Below are 5527 nucleotides of genomic sequence, written 5' to 3'. Positions count from 1 at the left end.
ATAGATGCTTTGGCTGGACATGGCAGGCCTAGGTTCTGTCACTCAAAAAATAGTGAGAAGCCACCCTTTGCCAACACCATACTGCCAGGTAGGGTATATCAGAGTGGCAAGAAAACAGTTGTGGCACAGAAAGGAAAGATATAATTCCTGTTCTGAGTTGTCGTCAGTGGTGTTTTTCAGGAGAGAAAATGCAGTGGGATCTTTTTCTCAATAAGAAAACACACTGCTTTTAGTGGAACAAGTTGCGTGTACATTTAGTTAATGTGGCAGTTAATTAATTTCTGGATGGGATTTAAACTTTCCTGGCTAGCAATTTCACATTTACTCAAAAAATTGTTTCACAAAGTCTGTATGCTTCAACAGAATCCTCATTAATGTTTTTGAACTCCATCACTCCTATCATGATACATCCTCTGAAGAACAGCATTTGAATTGCATATCTATTGAGTACTATGTATTTAAAATTTTCGTTAACAGAGGAAATTCCAGTTTGCTTCTGTAGAATAATATTTTTTTCTGAAGTACATTACCACATAGTACATATTTTCTGCTTATTTGCTAAACTTCAAGGCAATGAATTGCTGTTGATTACATTATTCAGCTTTTTATTCCTTCAGAGGGTGAGGGGCAAAAGCTCCAGAAAAGCCTATTGGAAAGCAGCAGAGATCATGATGTATATATTCAAGCTTGGGCTGCTTCTTACTGAACTCCTGTGAAATGGTGGTGCTGTGATGCTTTGCAAAGCAGGGAAAAGGAAGAACCAGCTTTTAGCCTGTAATAGGAAAGCTACTGCAGAGATGCATTTTATTTCTCTCTCTCTTTTTATGCTGAAATTTGTACTCCTGGGTTATACAGTCATTTAACTTGAATCTTCTTTCCGTAGAAAAAAAATACTTATATTTTCCCCGTAATTGCTCTCACTTTTCCATATCAAACAATTTCCAAGGATTCATTTTTTTTTCCTTCTGTTGAGAATACAACTATGTACTCCTGCTGCAGTCATCGTTTGTACATCACATCATTTGTCATCACTCTGCTCTTCTCCCTGACTTGTGAAACATAAGCCATAGTTTTTCCCTTAGGGCCTAACTGTCCTTCCTCCCAGCATCAAGAGCTCAGCTCCCATTTCTCATCTGGAAACCAGAAGTGCCAGACACTTTCATCCTAAATTTTTAAAGTTCTTGGGCAAGAACTTTTTTACTCTCTCCTGTTAACACAGGTACTTGTGAGCAGTTCCAGTACTCTCATCCTTCACTTTGAAGTGACCCCATTGCTTTATTTCAAATGCCTGATTGTAATTTTCCTTAAAACTTCTATAATACCTACCAGAAACTCGACAAGAGCCGGGCTGCCATGGAAAGCCACCAATGGCAGGCTTTTGTTCACTGTATGATGCAATCTGTAGCGTCACTCACATGTGTGTTCAGTACTGTCTCTACAGATTTCCTTCTGTACCTCCTATCAAAACACTGTTCTGGATTCCCTGTGAACTCCATGTGAACTTTTTCTAGTTTCTTAATACATTTATGTTTTATTTATTTTATATATTTATTTTATATTTATCAAATACACAGGATATAAATCTGTTAGCTGAAATCTGTAGTGAAAAGTGTCACTATTGTTAAAAGTCTCAGTTTTGGCTCATATCAAATACAAAGACAACCTAAACATAAAAATTGTAGTTATATTGTAGTTTAGTTTCTCATATTTAATTAGCTCTTCCTTGCACCTAGTTTGTCAATGCAAGAAGAAAATACTAGAGTGATATACACTGAAGAAGAAACTAGAGAATAGAAATTAAAACCCTTTCCTTACCCCAGATTCAGAAAGACCTAAAGAGACCAGTATGTGCTATTTAAAAATAAATTATAATAAACAAAAATCTAATTAAAAGACTTATTTCAGTCCTATTCTTCACATAAATGTTAGGCTTTTCCAAAAGGCTTTTATACTTTTGCCATCCAAATGTTAGTCCAACTTTTTAATAATTAAACACTGATGGCTAGAAAAAATACATTAATTATGCATCTCCTAGGCCACAGAAAGAGGTTATTTTACCAGGCTATAAAATGATTTAGTATGCATAAAATTTATCATTTAATAATACCCAAAAGATAATTTATTTTAAATATTTCCATGTTCCAGTCCTGTCTAATTAATACTTGAATGTTAGTGCAGTGGTAATGCTCCTTTTTCTTTTACTCAGTACAACTGAAGTATTTTGTTTAGCAGCTCTTGGCTGAAGCTTCAACAAACCATACAAAAGAGTAGGCAGGCTACCTGTTGTAGCCTTGAGGATCCCAAGGTACCTCAGAAATAAGGTTCTTGAGGAATCCTCATGAGGAATACTTTCTTTATAGAGAAACATAATCTACTGTGTATCACTAAAAAAATTTACAGAAGAGGGTTTGGAAGGTATTATGTGACTTAAAAAAAGGTTTCATCCATCAGACCTGCATTTTCATGCATAACTGCAGAAGCAGTGAAGATTGCTTTGGCTTGACTGGCATTTACAATTGTGCACTGGAGTAAGTCTTCTAATGCTCTCTTGAATTTTAGTTTCTGAAAGACATGCTGCACTTGACAGCATATTAGACTATTCAAGAGCAAAGCCAAAGGAGAAGCCTTTAAGCTGAGCAATTATTATCTGTTAAAGTGCGGAAATGTTTGTTGTAAAACAAGCAATGTCAAGAGGACACATAGATTGAGCTAGATGACGTGTTCTTACAGTTTCCTCTGTAGGTCTTGTCCTTATCAAAATAAGACCTGGTGTTGTTTATTTGGGTGGAAAGATGTTTCAACTGCTAAACATTGACATCTGAATAGAATAGAAGCCCTGCCAGAGGTTATTGCTGCTTTTTCACTTAATTTATTCTCCTCTTCCCTCAGTGGCATGCACATACTGGGGCAATCTTAACTGATGTCAAGTAGATACCTTCTAGGAGCCTAAGTGTCCCAAAGCAGTGTTAAGATATTTAAAGCCTGTATTTTATTCCTTTCTGAAAATTTCCCACAGCCTTTCTCTTCTCTTCTTTGTTTTTTTTCAGTATTTATCTTTTCCTCCCATGTGAACATCTTGGAAGAGTGTGAAAAAGTCCTACATGCTTCACCAATTCATTTGTTCTCTTCCTTCAGGTGGAACCGCTGATTAAATAATCTATGCATGCTTGTGTGTGTGATCAGGTGGCACTTTGGAATTTGCCACAAGCAATTCTATGCCAAAATATACCACCTCCTTTTGTTCACAGAACCAGAGGATAGCTTAGGAAGTGTCTTTGTGCTTTCTCAGCCTTCTTCTTGAATTTCCGAAGCTGCCTATGGTCTAAATGTGGATCTGTAGTACCTTTCATTCTCCTGTCTGCCCTTGCCAGGCCAGTGAGGACTTGTGAGGACTGTGGACCCATGCTGACATGCTAAGCTGCCAAACTGGGGCAGTGGAAGCATGGCTATATGCCCCACTCTGTGTCCATGGGGCCAGTGATTTGGCAAAGGGGCCAGTGGGAAGCTGAGGTAGCCCTGAACCCAGATTTGCCCTTGACTTTACTCAGTCCCCTCCTCCTTGACAAATCCAAGCCACAAAGAAGTGAGACTGAGAGCACTGCCTAGATGTTTAGGGTATGAGCTTAGAAGAGGCACTGTCTTTCCATGCTAGTTGCTGTGCCATTAAAGTGAAGGTTGGTCTCTGCTGGCAGATAGTGTCCTGCACCAATTCTTCATGTAGTGTGTAGGTCAGTGCAACTCTTTAAGATATGCAGTTCTCTAAACAACTGTTAGATTGTTTTGCAAAGATCCCTATCCTGGCATTGCAGGAACTTAGACATGAGAGTTGAGACCTTAGAAGTGTTGTCTGCTAAGCACAATTTTGTATCTTGGTCTGAGGTGCTATATTTTATTTGTAATTTGGTTTTCAGTCTTGGAGTTAAAAGTTTGATTTTATTTCTTTAATGAAATCGATTTAATTTTAATGTTTAGATTCTGCTGGAGATGGCCCCAAGGGAAACTCGTGAATTTGGGGTGCTACTTTCTTTAAAGGAAACCATTCCAAATACAGAGGCAAGAGCATAATCCTCAGGACAACTGCGCTGTGAGTTGTGTAATGGAATGGGCTGACAAGGATCTTTTTCCAAGCTACAAGGCCAGTATGGGAACTGGCATTGCTGTATTGTGATCCCACTGGCACAGAAAAAGCAGGATGCAGATCTACCCCTTCTTTACCCCCTTGAACATACCGCCATCGGCTTGGCACAGCTTCCAAAGCACTTCACAAGGTGCCCTTACTTTCACAATTGGCAATGAGTGTGTCTCCTCATCTTGTAAAACACCAGCAGCATATCAGAGTCTAGTCTGTGGAAGAGATCATGAATCACTTTTTTTCTTTTTGATATGTTTTTTGAACAATTATATAAATCTTAATATTCTCATGGTCAGAGGCAAAACCCCCCTATAATACTGATTAAGAGGATATCATTCCATTTCTTTTGTTTTCCCTCCTTTCTGATGAGCTGGTATCATTACAGGGTCTTTGACATTACAAGGAGGTGGTATGGAATCAGGGCTGAGAGCTGGGAAGGAGCAGAGAGGGAGTCCTTGGGAAAAGATGCAGGTGCTGTTGCTAAGGAGTGTCTGAACAGTCTTTCACCTTTGTAGATCCAACTGCATCCCAGAGTTGCCAGTCTCTGAGTCAGTTTTGGACATGCTTGGCATTAGTGAGTTTGCAGTTTGCGTTAGGCGTGACTGTGCCCTTGAGGCAACAGATAGCAATTCTGAGCTTGATTTCACTTTTTTTCTGTTGGTCTCTGGGACATGTGTAACAATAAATACTGTGCCTCTATATATGCACTGGGGGGCGGGGGGGGAGAGGGGGGAAGAAAGAATTATAAGACAACTTCTGCTTGAAGTCTCTGCTCTTTCAGTTCATCTCTAAATCCAATATTGTTCTAATGGTTTTTAGTGCTCTGCAAGAAAAACAAAGTTGAGCCACCGATAAGATTTTATCTACAGGTAAATATTTTCTTTCATTATGAAAAAACATGCTTTAGGGACCTGTACAGAAATTACTTCCTTTTCCTCTCCACAGATTTGATGAGATTTTCCACAAGAAAGTGGTGGTGAAGAGGGAGTTTATGAAGAGGGAGTGAAGAGACAGCATCTACCTATCTGCAAATATAAAATGCATTTAGATTTAATAAAGGCAGAGAGCAAAGGGATGGGACTTGAGCAAGTGGAAAGCCTTGATGGCTTTGACAAGCCTTTTCTTTATTCTCTTGAGCTAATTGAGTCACTTGACAGGCTGGCATCAGGGTACAGTCAAATTCTGACAGGCTAATTTGAGCTTGTGGTTCCAATGAAACATACATACGGCACTCATTATATTTAGTGACAATCAGTGTCATTTTCTGCTTAAATGCAGACAGCTCAACACATTTATTGAGCTACCTATCTGTAAATGAAGCAAGCAACCCCAAAGTTGAAGGTGAAGCAAAAGAGGGTGGGGGGTTTATTTGCAGTCTTGATAATACTTGGGAAC

The 5527-nt window shown here is 38.9% G+C and overlaps 1 long non-coding RNA gene across 1 annotated transcript; it reads right to left on the bottom strand.

Moving 5' to 3' along the window:
• Positions 1 to 623: 623 nt before the first annotated feature.
• Positions 624 to 4563, bottom strand: LOC114061324. The gene is made up of 3 exons (XR_003572088.1): positions 4451 to 4563; positions 4279 to 4344; positions 624 to 734 (listed from the first exon to the last, which is right to left on the bottom strand). It is a non-coding gene; the product is annotated as an uncharacterized LOC114061324 (long non-coding RNA).
• Between the last annotated feature and the right edge of the window lie 964 nt (positions 4564 to 5527).

The sequence above is a fragment of the Empidonax traillii genome, unplaced genomic scaffold (genome assembly GCF_003031625.1).
Source record: "Empidonax traillii isolate 1590-97213 ecotype Southwest subspecies unplaced genomic scaffold, ASM303162v1 scaffold326:size758569, whole genome shotgun sequence".
Classification (NCBI taxonomy): Eukaryota; Metazoa; Chordata; class Aves; order Passeriformes; family Tyrannidae; genus Empidonax; species Empidonax traillii.
Note: the sequence above shows the minus strand (reverse complement) of the source record. Positions and strands in the feature narration are given on the sequence as shown.